We start from the raw sequence: 18178 nt of genomic DNA, 5'->3' as shown, positions 1-18178 counted from the left end.
GCAGTGAACACAATCTTTTTGGGGTGCAGTGAACAAAATCCTTTTTGGGGTGCAGTGAACAACATCCTTTTTGGGGTGCAGTGAACACAATCTTTTTGGGGTGCAGTGAACAAAATCCTTTGTGGGGTGCAGTGAACACAATCTTTTTGGGGTGCAGTGAACACAATCTTTTTGGGGTGGAGTGAACAACATCCTTTTTGGGGTGCAGTGAACAAAATCCTTTTTGGGGTGCAGTGAACAAAATCATTTTTGGGGTGCAGTGAACACAATCTTTTTGGGGTGCAGTGAACACAATCTTTGTGGGGTGCAGTGAACACAATCTTTTTGGGGTGGAGTGAACAACATCCTTTTTGGGGTGCAGTGAACAACATCCTTTTTGGGGTGCAGTGAACACAATCTTTTTGGGGTGCAGTGAACACAATCTTTGTGGGGTACAGTGAACAGAATCTTTGTGGGGTGCAGTGAACAAAATCTTTGGGGGGTACAGTGAACACAATCTTTGTGAGGTGCAGTGAACACAATCTTTGTGGGGTGCAGTGAACACAATCATTGTGGGGTGCAGTGAACTCAATCTTTGTGGGGTACAGTGAACACAATCTCATACTGAAGGTTTGAGGGTGCTGCCTGTTCCATACTCCCCCTACTCCTCATCTAGCCTTTTAGGGGTACAAACAATAGTAATTGGGGCCTAGTGTGGTTGTGTACGTGTGATATACATACACTTTTTTGGGATCATATTTTCTATTCCGCTATTTAATCAAAAACCTTTGGGGATCAGTTAAATTGGGGGATAGTCTGTGTTGGTACGTGTGAGAGAGATCCACCTTTCCAAGTTGTTGGGGTTCATCTCATACTTCTGAAGGTTTGAGGGTGCTGCCTGTTCCATACTCCCCCCTACTCCTAGCCTTTTAGGGGTACAAACAATAGTAATTGGGGCCTAGTGTGGTTGTGTACGTGTGATATACATACACTTTTTTGGGATCATATTTTCTATTCCGCTATTTAATCAAAAACCTCTGGGGATCAGTTAAATTGGGGGATAGTCTGTGTTGGTACGTGTGAGAGAGATCCACCTTTCCAAGTTGTTGGGGTTCATCTCATACTTCTGAAGGTTTGAGGGTGCTGCCTGTTCCATACTCCCCCTACTCCTAGCCTTTTAGGGGTACAAACAATAGTAATTGGGGCCTAGTGTGGTTGTGTACGTGTGATATACATACACTTTTTTGGGATCATATTTTCTATTCCGCTATTTAATCAAAAACCTTTGGGGATCAGTTAAATTGGGGGATAGTCTGTGTTGGTACGTGTGAGAGAGATCCACCTTTCCAAGTTGTTGGGGTTCATCTCATACTTCTGAAGGTTTGAGGGTGCTGCCTGTTCCATACTCCCCCTACTCCTAGCCTTTTAGGGGTACAAACAATAGTAATTGGGGCCTAGTGTGGTTGTGTACGTGTGATATACATACACTTTTTTGGGATCATATTTTCTATTCCGCTATTTAATCAAAAACCTCTGGGGATCAGTTAAATTGGGGGATAGTCTGTGTTGGTACGTGTGAGAGAGATCCACCTTTCCAAGTTGTTGGGGTTCATCTCATACTTCTGAAGGTTTGAGGGTGCTGCCTGTTCCATACTCCCCCCTACTCCTAGCCTTTTAGGGGTACAAACAATAGTAATTGGGGCCTAGTGTGGTTGTGTACGTGTGATATACATACACTTTTTTGGGATCATATTTTCTATTCCGCTATTTAATCAAAAACCTTTGGGGATCAGTTAAATTGGGGGATAGTCTGTGTTGGTACGTGTGAGAGAGATCCACCTTTCCAAGTTGTTGGGGTTCATCTCATACTTCTGAAGGTTTGAGGGTGCTGCCTGTTCCATACTCCCCCTACTCCTAGCCTTTTAGGGGTACAAACAATAGTAATTGGGGCCTAGTGTGGTTGTGTACGTGTGATATACATACACTTTTTTGGGATCATATTTTCTATTCCGCTATTTAATCAAAAACCTTTGGGGATCAGTTAAATTGGGGGATAGTCTGTGTTGGTACGTGTGAGAGAGATCCACCTTTCCAAGTTGTTGGGGTTCATCTCATACTTCTGAAGGTTTGAGGGTGCTGCCTGTTCCATACTCCCCCTACTCCTAGCCTTTTAGGGGTACAAACAATAGTAATTGGGGCCTAGTGTGGTTGTGTACGTGTGATATACATACACTTTTTTGGGATCATATTTTCTATTCCGCTATTTAATCAAAAACCTCTGGGGATCAGTTAAATTGGGGGATAGTCTGTGTTGGTACGTGTGAGAGAGATCCACCTTTCCAAGTTGTTGGGGTTCATCTCATACTTCTGAAGGTTTGAGGGTGCTGCCTGTTCCATACTCCCCCTACTCCTAGCCTTTTAGGGGTACAAACAATAGTAATTGGGGCCTAGTGTGGTTGTGTACGTGTGATATACATACACTTTTTTGGGATCATATTTTCTATTCCGCTATTTAATCAAAAACCTTTGGGGATCAGTTAAATTGGGGGATAGTCTGTGTTGGTACGTGTGAGAGAGATCCACCTTTCCAAGTTGTTGGGGTTCATCTCATACTTCTGAAGGTTTGAGGGTGCTGCCTGTTCCATACTCCCCCTAATCCTAGCCTATTAGGGGTACAAACAATAGTAATTGGGGCCTAGTGTGGTTGTGTACGTGTGATATACATACACTTTTTTGGGATCATATTTTCTATTCCGCTATTTAATCAAAAACCTCTGGGGATCAGTTAAATTGGGGGATAGTCTGTGTTGGTACGTGTGAGAGAGATCCACCTTTCCAAGTTGTTGGGGTTCATCTCATACTTCTGAAGGTTTGAGGGTGCTGCCTGTTCCATACTCCCCCCTACTCCTAGCCTTTTAGGGGTACAAACAATAGTAATTGGGGCCTAGTGTGGTTGTGTACGTGTGATATACATACACTTTTTTGGGATCATATTTTCTATTCCGCTATTTAATCAAAAACCTTTGGGGATCAGTTAAATTGGGGGAGAGTCTGTGTTGGTACGTGTGAGAGAGATCCACCTTTCCAAGTTGTTGGGGTTCATCTCATACTTCTGAAGGTTTGAGGGTGCTGCCTGTTCCATACTCCCCCTACTCCTAGCCTTTTAGGGGTACAAACAATAGTAATTGGGGCCTAGTGTGGTTGTGTACGTGTGATATACATACACTTTTTTGGGATCATATTTTCTATTCCGCTATTTAATCAAAAACCTTTGGGGATCAGTTAAATTGGGGGATAGTCTGTGTTGGTACGTGTGAGAGAGATCCACCTTTCCAAGTTGTTGGGGTTCATCTCATACTTCTGAAGGTTTGAGGGTGCTGCCTGTTCCATACTCCCCCTACTCCTAGCCTTTTAGGGGTACAAACAATAGTAATTGGGGCCTAGTGTGGTTGTGTACGTGTGATATACATACACTTTTTTGGGATCATATTTTCTATTCCGCTATTTAATCAAAAACCTTTGGGGATCAGTTAAATTGGGGGATAGTCTGTGTTGGTACGTGTGAGAGAGATCCACCTTTCCAAGTTGTTGGGGTTCATCTCATACTTCTGAAGGTTTGAGGGTGCTGCCTGTTCCATACTCCCCCTACTCCTAGCCTTTTAGGGGTACAAACAATAGTAATTGGGGCCTAGTGTGGTTGTGTACGTGTGATATACATACACTTTTTTGGGATCATATTTTCTATTCCGCTATTTAATCAAAAACCTCTGGGGATCAGTTAAATTGGGGGATAGTCTGTGTTGGTACGTGTGAGAGAGATCCACCTTTCCAAGTTGTTGGGGTTCATCTCATACTTCTGAAGGTTTGAGGGTGCTGCCTGTTCCATACTCCCCCCTACTCCTAGCCTTTTAGGGGTACAAACAATAGTAATTGGGGCCTAGTGTGGTTGTGTACGTGTGATATACATACACTTTTTTGGGATCATATTTTCTATTCCGCTATTTAATCAAAAACCTTTGGGGATCAGTTAAATTGGGGGATAGTCTGTGTTGGTACGTGTGAGAGAGATCCACCTTTCCAAGTTGTTGGGGTTCATCTCATACTTCTGAAGGTTTGAGGGTGCTGCCTGTTCCATACCCCCCCTACTCCTCATCTAGCCTTTTAGGGGTACAAACAATAGTAATTGGGGCCTAGTGTGGTTGTGTACGTGCGAGATACATACACTTTTTTTGATCATATTTCCTATTCCGCTATTCAATAAAAACCTTTGAGGATCAATTGAATTGCGGGATAGTCTGTGTCGGTACGTGTGAGAGAGATCCACCTTTCCAAGTTGTTGGGGTTCATCTCATACTTCTGAAGGTTTGAGGGTGCTGCCTGTTCCATACCCCCCCTACTCCTCATCTAGCCTTTTAGGGGTACAAACAATAGTAATTGGGGCCTAGTGTGGTTGTGTACGTGCGAGATACATACACTTTTTTTGATCATATTTCCTATTCCGCTATTCAATAAAAACCTTTGGGGATCAATTAAATTGCGGGATAGTCTGTGTCGGTACGTGTGAGATCCACCTTTCCAAGTTTTTGGGGTTCATCTCATACTTCTGAAGCTTTGAGGGTGCTGCCTGTTCCATACTCCTCCTCCTCCTCATCCATCCTTTTAGGTGTACAAACAATAGTAATTGGGGCCTAGTGTGCTTCTGTACGTGTGAGATACATACACATTTTTTGATCATATTTCCTATTCCGCTATTCAATAAAAACCTTTGGGGATCAATTAAATTGCGGGATAGTCTGTGTCGGTACGTGTGAGATCCACCTTTCCAAGTTTTTGGGGTTCATCTCATACTTCTGAAGCTTTGAGGGTGCTGCCTGTTCCATACTCCTCCTCCTCCTCATCCATCCTTTTAGGTGTACAAACAATAGTAATTGGGGCCTAGTGTGTTTCTGTACGTGTGAGATACATACACTTTTTTTGATCATATTTCCTATTCCGCTATTCAATAAAAACCTTTGGGGATCAATTGAATTGCGGGATAGTCTGTGTCGGTACGTGTGAGAGAGATCCACCTTTCCAAGTTGTTGGGGTTCATCTCATACTTCTGAAGGTTTGAGGGTGCTGCCTGTTCCATACCCCCCCTACTCCTCATCTAGCCTTTTAGGGGTACAAACAATAGTAATTGGGGCCTAGTGTGGTTGTGTACGTGCGAGATACATACACTTTTTTTGATCATATTTCCTATTCCGCTATTCAATAAAAACCTTTGAGGATCAATTGAATTGCGGGATAGTCTGTGTCGGTACGTGTGAGAGAGATCCACCTTTCCAAGTTGTTGGGGTTCATCTCATACTTCTGAAGGTTTGAGGGTGCTGCCTGTTCCATACTCCCCCTACTCCTCATCTAGCCTTTTAGGGGTACAAACAATAGTAATTGGGGCCTAGTGTGGTTGTGTACGTGTGATATACATACACTTTTTTTGGATCATATTTTCTATTCCGCTATTCAATAAAAACCTTTCTAGGGCAAGATCTTAAATTACAGAAATATGAGGAGACCGTCAAATAAGGGCCGTGGCCTGGGTCGTGGTGCTGCTGGTAGAGCTCCTGTTGCAAGGAGAGGACATGGTCGATCTGTGCCAGCTACACGCACAAGTGAAACACCTTCCTCAAGTGTGAGTAGGCGACAGAACCTGCATCAGTATTTGGTAGGGCATCAAACGCCCCTAGAAGTGATGAGGCCAGAACAAGTTGAGGCGATAGTAGATTGGTTTGCTGCTGACAGTGCCTCCAGTTCCTTCACATTGTCTCCCACCCAGTCTACTGCAGAAAGGTCAGAGTTGGCACCTGCAGCCAATGTCCAACCGTCTTTCACCTCACCCCCTTGCAAATCAGGCCAGCAGTCTGAGCCCCAAGCCATACAGCAGTCTCTTATTCTTTTTGAGGACTCTGTCAGCAGGGTTTCCCAGGGCCATCCACCTAGCCCTGCCCCAGAAGTGGAAGAGATTGAGTGCAGCGATGCCCAACCACTTATTCCTCAAGATGAGTACATGCAAGGATCATCGCAGCACGTCTCCGATGATGACGAAACGCAGGTGCCAACTGCTGCGGCGTTCAGCATTGTGGAGACCGACAAGGAGGGCAGGGGTGAAGACTGGGTGGAAGATGATGTGGAGGACGATGAGGTCCTCGACCCCACATGGAATGAACGTCATGCAGGTGAACTGAGTAGTTTGGAGGAAGAGGCGGTGGTCGCACAGAGCCACCAGCACAGCAGAAGAGGGAGCAGGGTGCAGAAGCGGAGCGGCCGTGCCCTAGACACTACGCCCGCTACTGCCCAACGCAGCAAGGGAACGAGCGCACCAAAGTCAGCTCAAAGGAGTTCTCTAGCGTGGAAGTTCTTTAGAAAATGTGCTGATGACAGGACACGAGTGGTTTGCACCCTGTGCAATCAGAGCTTGAAGCGAGGCATGAACCTTCTCAACCTGAGCACAACCTGCATGATCAGGCATCTAAGTGCAAAGCACGAGCTGCAGTGGAGTACACACCTTCAAAACCAAGAAACGTCTCTGGCTCATCCTGCTTCCTCTTCTGCTGCAGTCTCGGCCGCTCCAGCCACATCTGTAGTGATACCGGCACCTGCCACCCCGCAAACAGACGATCTGTCAGCAACACCACCACCTGGGTCACCAACAACCATCTCCACAATGTCCCGTGGAAGCGTTCAGCTTTCCATCTCCCAAACACTTGAGAGGAAGAGGAAGTACCCCCCTACCCACCCGCGATCCCTGGCCCTGAATGCCAGCATTTCAAAATTATTGGCCTTTGAAATGCTGTCATTCCGTCTGGTGGAGACGCACAGTTTTAAAAACCTTATGTCGGTGGCTGTCCCACAGTACGTCGTGCCCAGCCGCCACTACTTTTCCAGGCAAGCCATCCCTTCCCTGCACAACCAAGTGGGGGAAAAAATCAGGTGTGCACTGCGCAACGCCATCTGTGCCAAGGTCCACCTAACTACGGATACGTGGACCAGTAAGCACGGTCAGGGGCGTTATATCTCCCTAACGGCACACTGGGTAAATGCAGTGGCGGATGGGCCTGAGGCGGATAGCAATTTGGCGCATGTCCTTCCACCACCGAGGATTGCAGGGCGCTTCAGTTTGCCTCCTGTTCCTAACTCCTCCTACTCCGCTTCCTCATCCTCTACCGCCTCCTCATCCGGACAGCGTAACACCTTCACCACCAACTTCAGCACGGCCAGGGGTAAACGACAGCAGGCAGTTTTACAACTTGCCTGTTTGGGGGACAAACCACACACCGCGCAGGAGTTGTGGAGGAGCATGGAACAGCAGACAAATGAGTGGTTGCTGCCAGCGAGCCTCAAGCCCGGCCTGGTGGTGTGCGATAACGGGCGAAATCTCATAGCAGCTCTGGGCCTAGCCGGTTTGACGCACATCCCTTGCCTGGCGCATGTGCTGAATTTGGTGGTGCAGAGGTTCCTTAAAAACTACCCCGATATGTCAGAGCTGCTGCAGAAAGTGCGGGCCGTTTGTGCGCACTTTCGGCGTTCTCACCCTGCTGCTGCTCGCCTGGCAGCGCTGCAGCGTAACTTCGGCCTTCCCGCTCACCGCCTCATATGTGACGTGCCCACAAGGTGGAACTCCACCTTGCACATGCTGGAAAGACTGTGCGAGCAGCAGCAGGCCATAGTGGAGTTTCAGCTGCAGCACGCACGCGTGAGTCGCTCTGCGGAACAGCACCACTTCACCACCAATAACTGGGCCTCCATGCGAGACCTGTGTGCCTTGTTGCGCTGTTTTGAGTACTCCACCAACATGGCCAGTGGCAATGACGCCGTTCTCAGCTTAACTATCCCACTTCTATGCCTCCTTGAAAAAACAATTCGGGCGATGATGGAAGAGGATGTGGCACAGGATGAGGAGGAGGAGGAGGATGAAGAGGTAACATTTCCAAGGCTTTCAGGGCAGTCATTCGCAAGGGGCTCCGAGGGTGGGTTCCTGCACACGCAAACGCCAGGGACGCAATTGTCCAGCAGGGGCACAGTTCTGGAGGATGAGGAGGATGAGGAGGAGGAGGAGCTGGAGGAGGAGATGGAACCATGTTCACAGCAGGGTGGCACCCAGGCCAGCTCATGGCCATCACTGGTGCGTGGCTGGGGGGATACAGAGGACACGGACCATACACCTCCCACAGAGGACAGCCTTTCGTTGCCTCTGGGCAGCCTGGCACACATGAGCGATTACATGCTGCAGTGTCTCCACAACGACCGCCGAGTTGCCCACATTCTAACTTGTGCTGATTACTGGGTGGCCACGCTGCTGGATCCCCGTTACAAGGACAACGTACCGTCCTTAATTCACTCACTGGAGCGCGATCGCAAGATGCGCGAGTACAAGCGCACGCTGGTAGACGCCATGCTGCTGGCATTCCCATCTGACAGCGGGGCCACAGTGGAAGCACAAGGCAGAGGAGGAGGAGGAGGAGGTCGCCAACGCAACCAGGGCACCGCCAGCACCTCAGAAGGCAGGGTTAGCATGGCCGAAATGTGGAAAAGCTTTGTCAGCACGCCACAACAAACAGCAGCACCAGCAGCTCAGATGGAACGTCTTAGCAGGAGGCAGCATTTTACCAACATGGTGGAGCAGTATGTGTGCACACGCCTACATGTAGTGAATGACGGGTCTGCCCCCTTCAACTTCTGGGTCTCCAAATTGGGCACATGGCCTGAGCTTGCCCTTTACGCCTTGGAGGTGCTGGCGTGCCCTGCAGCCAGTGTATTATCTGAACGGGTATTTAGCACGGCTGGGGGCGTTATTATAACAGACAAGCGCAGCCGCCTGTCCAGAGACAATGTGGACAAGCTCACGTTCATTAAAATGAACCAGGCATGGATCCCACGGGACTTTTCCGTACCTTATGCAGAATAGCAATGGATACCGACCTTACCCACCCATTGTTCCATTTTTGCTCTTTCTCACTCTTTTGGGGTGTACCCTCATTTAAAATTTGTGAAAAGAAGCAGTGTTGGCTACCTCGTCCTCCTCCTCAGGGCCAGATTAATGTAGGGTCTATTGGAGCTGCAGCTCCAGGCCCCTACCTTTTATATAGGCCCCGGGTTGGCCATATTCACTGTTACCGCTCTTCTGTCACTTGTAAACACAGAAGTCTGGCTTCTATGCTCGCTTCCCCAGGCAGCACCCTCAGAACCTCCCCACACAGCGTGAAGGCCGGACAAGGAGGGACAGTTGGCGATGCATGGATGTGTTTATGGGCTTCAGAGACAGCATCCCATGTTGAATTAGGCATGCATGGCTGCACCCTTCCTCCTCTGGGTGCATGGCAAGGCACGGCCCTAAGGCCCTTCAAAATCCTCAGCACCAAGCCCATGATGCTGTTAATCCGGCCCTGGTCCTCCTCCACCGCCGCTTCCACCTACACCGCCCATAGGTGTGCGCAGCCTATTGCATTAAGGTGTGCACCCCAAAGTTGAAATACACATGCATGTGTTTGCCAGCAGGGAGAGTAATGTATCGGGGCCATGTACCTGTAGGCAAGGAGAAATAGAGCAGAGCAGGTCCCAGGGAGATCTTTCCCATCTCCTCACTGGCAATGCTATGTGCCCTAGGTGATTAGGGTGTGCCCAGGCACACCCAGCACACCCTGTGCGCACGCCTATGTCACCGCCACATCCACCACCACCTCAACCTCCCTCCTACTCCATATGGGCCTCGTCCTTCAGAGATGAAGAAGAACATTGTTTTATTTTTCTGTTTTTTTTTGTTGTTTTAAGTTATTTCCCTATCCACATTTGTTTGCAGAGCACTTGCCATGCTCTTAATTACGTTTTGCTGCCATTTGCAGCACTCTAGCCCTTTCCTTTGGTGTTTTAGAGCCATTTTAGTGCCTTAAAGTTCGGGTCCCCATTGACTTCAATGGGGTTCGGTGTCCGGGAAAAGTTCGGTAAAAGTCCGGGACACGGACCCGGACTTTTTTTTAAAGTTCGGCCGAACCCGTCGAACACGGACATCTAGGTGTCCGCTCAACCCTATTAACGAGTCCAAATCCTCTATTCTAAACTTAGGCATTGATGGTACATCCTGTAACCTTCTCCAGCAACGCTTCCCATACACATGGGCGGAGCACACTATCCCATATCTCGGTATTCAGCTCTCTAGTACCACCAATAGACTATTTCACGATAACTACACCCCGTTCAAACTCAAATTGCAACAAGACCTGGACAAAATAGCGAAACATGAATTCTCATGGGCTGGCAGACTGGCTGCCTTCAAAATGATGCACCTCCCACAAATCATTTACCTGTTTAGGACTCTACCAATCCCGCTCCCACGAAGTTACTTTCACTCGCTTCAAACTATCTTATCGCGATACATCTGGCAAGGCAAGCGACCCAGATGCTCACACAGTAAACTGATTCCCCACAGATCAGCCGGAGGCATGGGATATATAGATTTCCATGATTATTATACGGCATCTATATTGTCACAACTCAAGGACTGGATATCTCCCACTCCAGACACACTATGGGGCTCCATAGAAACCTGTCTTGCGCCCAAAAAGGCCCTTCTTCCGTGGCTAATGAGCATACCATTAGGCAACCCCATCTCCTCCACCTGCTCACCCCCCATGTTGGCATCAATCAGAGCATGGCTCACACTTTGCAATGCACCGTGCTCCGCCACACAGGCATCCCCAGTAAAAACCCCACTGGCGACCCTGGAACACCTCTCCCCCGACCTCTCTATTTCTGCTTGGTCCAATAAGGGCATACGCTTCATAGAAGATTTGTACACGAATAACAAACCTAAACCTTTTGAACAGTTAAGCCGAGAGTTCAATATCACACAAAGGGACCTGTATCAGTACGTCAGAGTACGGCACTGTCTGTCCAAAACTTCGCACAAACCCTGCTCTATTCCACGTCAAGCACATCATTTTATTTCTCACCCCGAACCCCTCAGAAGGGCATATCTCTCTTCTACAACCTACTACCCAATAAACGGGATTTCGTCAAAAGCGACCACATAACTAAATGGGAGAAGGATTTAGGTTACACTTTCACAGATAATCAGTGGATACGAGCCTGCACAGCAACCTACAAAGGGACACGTTGCACCAAACTGTGGGAACTATCACAAAGACTGCTGCTTAGGTGGTACTTAACTCCTGACAAAACATGTCACTTTACAGTACGCACGACAGACAGGTGTTGGAGGAGCTGCGGACAAAAGGGGGATATCTTCCACACATTCTGGACATGCCCCGCTTTGTCCAAGTTCTGGACCGAAGTATTTGACCTATTGTCTCACGTTATCCACTTGACGGTTCCGCCTGATCCAAGTATGGCCCTATTAAATCTTAACCTGGATCGTCTTCCTCCCCCCACGAGAATCACTGCTCTTCATATTTTTTTTGCAGCCAAATTGACCATAGCCAAAAGGTGGAAAACTCCAAATCCTCCCCCACTTGGAGAAGTGATTGAACTGGTGCACACACACTACACTTATGAAAAACTGATGGCAAGCGCTAATAACAACATGACTAAGACACCCGAAAAATGGCAACCATGGACTGACGGTGGGTTTCCCCTCCAGAACCCGGCCAATACTGACCAGTCCTAGTTATCTTTGGAACACTCTAGGTAGTTGTACGTATCTCTAAGGTTGTCTTCACTGGCTTGGTAACCTTACATAACGCAAATGAGGTTCACTCGAATGATTACTCTTTGACCTTTTCCGTCTCCTTCTTCCCTTCCCCCTCTCCATCCTACCCTTCTCACTTTTCCCCACACCAGGTGGTCTACCTTACTTATATGGGGTCACTAAGCGTGCCTTTTCTTCACATTACGGACAAAATGTTTTAGTTACTGGATTGCATGCTTGCCTCAAGTGTTTAGATGTGGATACGTATTGGTTCATATACTGACATCCTCCCAGGACACAGTATGTTCCCCAAGGGGTGACCGGGGCAGGATGGCAGAATTGTTAATGTTATGGTTGGAGTAGCTCATATGTATTCACTTCTTACGTTGTCAAGTTGTTTGTACTTGCGAAGACTCCATGTGTCTTGAAACTTTTCTAATGCCATGTTATATCCACTTGGTTGATTCCACTTGTTATGTTTGATAATATTCAATAAAAACTATTGTATTAATAAAATCACTCCTATTCATCCATTTTAAAGGAATTGTGATAGTTGTGCAACAGAATTTAATCTCACAGAATGGGCAACATATTTAATTGTATTTACTTTTTGTAATTATGGATGCTAAAGAAGCTTGTACCACTCTAGCGGCAGTCTTTATATAGCTAACCCCCACTCAGAGCATCCACAGCACAGCACAACAGCTAGTGCTGACAGTCGTGAGTCGTGATAGGCACCCAAAGCCGCTCTTGCACCCTGTCAATTAAGAGCGAAAGACGCATCTCCTCCTCAGCTCAAGTAACATGATCTAGTCAAAGGTGGACATCCCTTACACTGAACTGCCTTTGTCTGTTAAGTAGAAGGGGCAGAGCTATTCTGGGGGTGGAGGGCTGTACTGAGAGGAAAAGCTGGACTATGGGGGCAGAATTCTACTAGTGGGTAAGCTGTACCGAGGAGGGCAGAATAGTACTTGGAGGAAGAAGATCTATACTTGGGTTGACTTGGGGAATTAGGTCTTTTTTTTTTGTTATATTCTGTCTACTAATCTGTATGCTATTTTCTCTTTACCCCTGCCTCTGTGTTACTCACTCCTAATGGCCACATTCTGTACGTTATGCACTCTGGATTTCAGTACTCTATACTCATTCCTGACCTCTTAACTTCATGTGTTATGCACTCCTGACAATTTCTCTCCATGTCCTTTGCCCTCCTGACTCCTGCACTCTTTGTGTTACTTCCTCCTGACCCCTGTACTCTGTATGTATTCATTCCTGATCCCTGTGCTCCGTATGTTAGGCACTCCTGGCCCTCTGGGCTCTGTGTTCCACACTACTATCTCCTTCAATCTGTGCATTACACACTCCTGACCCCTTTACTCTCTACATTACTCACTACTGCCCCTCTACATGTTATGCCCTCTATGCATTGAGCATTCCTTGCTCCTGCGTTCTATGTATTAGGCACATAGGCACTCAAGTTTTAGACTCCTTCCAATGTTAGCACAAATTTACCACGCATGATCAGCGTGATACCCAATTTTTTTTTCTTTTGGTCCATAGGGCTGAACAGCCCCCCCTCAGGCAAAAAAATATATCTATATCTCTGGTTCTGCCACTGAGTAGAGAAAGGACATAAATGTTCAGCATCATGTGGCAGCCACTGCCCATCACCTAGTCCACAAAATGTGTTAAATTAACACTGCATAAAAGAAACCTGCATTCTATGCTCCTATTGCCAACTTTCAAAAATGCTAGTTGTCTGGCAGTCTTGGCTTAAGCCATTATATTAGCATAACAGTTAAGCAAACCTCATTTCCAAACAGAGAGCTTTTGCAATGACAGCCTGATTATTCACTCAATATATGTTTGCATTACATTTTTAAGGCTTTGTATTGCTCATTTAGGTTTCTATCCTTCTGTAAATACCTAGAAATAAAAAAGCTATGCTCTTTGATCATTAGTGTTTATTTATGAGCCTTCACTTCCAGAGAAAATATGAGCATACTTCAAGAGAAAATATGAGCATATTTGTTTTAAATATTTTTATAGCTGAAAAATCCTTATGCCTCTTTTACACTAGTGGCAAGGACTGCTTTGCCTCTGAAAAGTGATCCATGTTCACAACACTTTTCATAGGTGTTAGAGGAAGCGAAATGTTGATCCAAAGATCCCTTAAAATATTTGAGGGACCTTTGGAAGGGTCTGTGTCCTTTTTTTTTTTTTTTTTTTTAAAGAAGCTGGCAATGAAATATCAATTGCTGACAATGTAAGCTGTTTCATTTTTTTTTCTTTGTAAATGTAAATTTTCACCTACTGCTGAATAGGTAAATGTTTGGGTGTTCATTCATAAATGACTACAAGGAAAAAGATCTTCATGTCTAAATACATATTTTTTGCAGGTGAATCTTAAGCTGGCCATACAATTTGGATTTTTGTTCAACTGTTCATAGAAAAATACTTTGTGTAGAACATTCTTTTTTAGGGATGAGGCCAAGGTTTGGTCCAAACTTTGGCTGTTCAGCCTTTTGGACGAACTCCAGAATATTTACCAGTTCAGAGGGAGACAAACATTATATATAATAGTGGAATTACGACCGCTGTAATACATGACAGTAAGCCACTGGTAAGGGTTGTTAGGGACACTGGCAGGTGCAGGCACCTCTGAGTCCTTAACAACCAGTGACATCACCAACCATGTTCACTCACATGGCCAGAAATCCCTGGCCGTTTGAGCAAAGGGGCAGGATCCCAGTGCTGTCATTGAACATACTGTATGTGGTCATGTTTATATATGGTCGTTTACATCAATGAAGACCCCTCACCCCCTTGTATTTAACAGTTATCATCCAGAATTGTGGTTGACCGGATCTGCGTCGTTGGATGCTGTGATTAATGATGGATTTAAAATTTGGGACTTTTTGAGGTTTTTTTTTTTTTAAAGAACTTTTCAACTGTTTGGGTGTCTTTATTTCTAGGTTATAATTTTTTTGAGGGGTAGGGGTACTATGCACTCCATACTTAATCACATGGTGGGACTAGTATCCAAGGCCATATTTTGAAAATCCCTCGGTCTAAAGACTCCCACAATCACTGAGCCTTTTCACTCATCAAAATGGGAGATGCCCCGCTGGCAAGGCACTTCCCCAATGTTGAGGGCATGTGGCCTGGTAAGGTTCAGGAGGGGGGACATGCTCCCCCCTACCCCCCTTTCTGGCAAGCCAGGCTGCATGCTCAGATTAAGGATCTGACATGGATTTTTTGGGGGGAACTTAACACGTTTTATTTTTGTATGTTTTTCTCTACATGGAGTCCATATTAAGAGCTCTGCCAGGTCTAGTATGCATTTGGGGGACTCTATTCACTTTGTTTTTTTATTAATGCTATTGGATGTGCTACAGCAAATATTTCATTTAAAAAAATTACATTCATTGCCAGATTCTTTTTGCAACAAAAAAAAACAAACATGCTTCATTGTATTTTTTCAGATTTGACTCCCATTGATCCAACTTGCCATCATTAATTCAATTAATTTATTTTGAACAACAATAAATGCTTAAGGATCCCCGCTCAAGCTGTCAAGGTCTGATGAGATGGATGCCACTGACTAGAGAGGGTTCAAGCTGAGGAAAGGTCCATCCAAATGCAAAGCATACTGCAGAAATAGGAAGAGATAGCCGGGCTGCCACACACATCACTTGGCCAGAGTGGTTATCAGGTAAAAGCAGCCTTAGCACGATTCATCCAGACCAAGGCTCCAACATGTTTTGGTCCTCCCAGCGCCTGGGGATTAATCATGGAGATTATAATCAGATCTCCATGATTAACATGATTAAGCTCTGGGGGCGAGGCAAAACACGTTGGAGCAGTGGTCTGGATAAATCAAACTGAGGTTGCTTTTACCTGCTAACCACTCTGGCCGAGTGAGGTGTGCGGCGACCGGGCTATCTCTTCCTATTTTTGCAGTATAATTTGATTTGAAGTCTCTTAAAATTTCACCCAGACCTGCTATTTAAATTAAATATTATCTAAACATTTTAACCATTTTGAACCCACGCTGTAGCCGTCTTTCCAAGTTGGTTTCCTGGATGGCATCCATAGATGTCCTCCTGTTATCGCGCCACCTGCACACCCCAGGGGCTTGCGCACATCGCGCTTTGTGATCCTTGGGACTTGGCTGATCACAGAGCAGGGTAAAGGGCCAATCACAGTGGGCCCTTTACCACGTGTTCAGCTGTCAGCCAATGACAGCTGATCCTGGAAGTAAACAGAAGCTGATTTCTGGCTTTTTCTCTTTCTTCACACTGCCAGCAAGAATAAAATAGGCAAGCCCTTTACCGACTTCTGTTAGCGGTACATCAGTCCCCTTAATGATCACCAGTGCTGAAAATCAGTGCCCTCCAGTGCTGCTAATCAGTGCCCAACTATGCCACCTATCAATGCCCACTTGTGCCACCTATCATTGCCCACCAGTGCCACCTATCATTGCCCATCAGTACTGCTAGTCAGTTCCCACCAGTGCCACCTATCAGTGCCCATCAGTGCTGCCAATCAATGCCCATCAGTGCCTCATTGTCAGTGCCTACTGATCAGTGCCTACCAATGCTGTGTATCAGTGCCCATCAGTGTTACCTATCAGTGCCACCTCTCTGTGCTACCTATCAGTGCCCAACAGTGCAGCCTATTAGTGCCCATCAGTGAAGGAGAAAAATTACCTGATTGCTAAATTTTATAACAAAATATGAAAAATGTTTTGTTTTCAACATTTTTGGTCTTTTTTTGTTTGTTTAGCAAAAAAAAAAAAAACCCAGTGGTGATTAAATGCTACCAAAAGAAAGCTCTATTTCTGTGAAAAAATGATAAAAATTTAATTTGGGTACAGTGTTGCATGACCGCGTGATTATAATTCAAATTGTGAGAACTCTAGAAAAAAGGTGAAAATTGGCCTGGGCAAGAAGGGGGTATAAGTGCCCAGTAAGCAAGTGGTTAAACAGGTTTCTTTACAAAATGTACTATTTTTGCTGAACGAAAAAAAACACATTCACAGTTTTCCCTCCTACTCTCTCAAATTTTCACTGTCAATGTCAATTTTACCCCAATGACCATTATAGAATCAAATGAACACTCTAAAAATGAAAAATTTTTAACAAATTGCCCAACAAACATGATTTTTGACAACCCCAGATTTAAGTACAACAATTCCATTGCACAAATAGTTATTTTAAACTTGCCTTTCAAGCAGAGGCAGACTGACCCATCGGGCACTCGGGCCCTGTCCATGTTGCCAGCCGTCCATAAATATAGGGATGTCGGCTGTAGTTGTCATACAGCAGAGTATATCTCTGTTACATTTTAACAGAGCCTGTCGAACACAGCTCCCCCTTCACACAAATGGGAGAGTCTAAATAGTTTCTGCCTCCTCCCTCCCCCTGTCTGTCCACTAGGGCTGCGCATCTTCACTTACCTCACGATTCGATGCGATTACGATTATTAGGGTCGCGATTCTATACGATTAGATTCCGCGATGCATCACGATTACTGCCCAATTCCCATGCCCAGCCCACTGCCCAATGGTTTTCAAAACTTTATCAAAAAAACAAACAATCAAGCAGTCACAAATAAAAGAATCCTTTTTATTTTCATTTGCTTCAAAGGACACTTTCCTGGACCCTGTCATGGCCTGCAAGCCCTGCATACTTTAGTGCACTTGCACTGCAAACATATAGGAAGGTCTGAAAATGCAAACAGCATAGCAGAGACAGACAACAACACTAGTATTTTACTAGAAGTAACAGTAAAATTAGTAAAAAACTGTAGTAGTGCAGTTTACTGCTTCATAAAAGAAAATATTAATATAAGCCAGGCCTACCACCATTTAAAGTACAACTAAAGGCAAAACTTTTGGGATTTTGGATAAAGTTTGGCCTATAGTTGTACTTTAAAGGCAAGCCAAGATAGAAGAAGCCAGCCAGCCAGCCAAGCTAATATTTTTGTGAAAATGGTCATCATAAATTCCCACAAAACATTATATATAAATCCTTTTATGTGAATATGCATTGCAATAAATTCCAGGTGTGCCATAACCTGTCCTCTACAAAACAGAGCACTTCCTGACTAGTAGCAAACATCAAGGGTGAACCTGGCAATAGTGCACTGCTGCATAACTTCCATGTTCACCGTGATGTTTGTTTCCCTCTGCAACTGCCAGTCAACTCAAGTGAGTTGATGGATTGGATGCTAGAGGGGAGTTATAAATATAAGCTTTAAGCTTATCAATTCACTTATGTCACTTTTATGTCACTTACTTTACAGAAAACGTTACCTGTCCTGCAGACAGTCTCTGTCTCTACCACGATTAAACCCAACTGAAGCCAAGCCAAAGCCACCATTACAGGAAGGAAAACCCTTGACAGAGTAAATCATCAACTGAAGCTTAAACCTTGAGTAAATCTTAATGGGATCACAAAAAAACACACAACACGATTGTCTGCATCAGAATCATGAGAACTGAAGAAAGGTTTG

The sequence above is a fragment of the Pelophylax lessonae genome (genome assembly GCF_965119305.1).
Source record: "Pelophylax lessonae genome assembly, chromosome: 1".
Classification (NCBI taxonomy): Eukaryota; Metazoa; Chordata; class Amphibia; order Anura; family Ranidae; genus Pelophylax; species Pelophylax lessonae.
Note: the sequence above shows the minus strand (reverse complement) of the source record.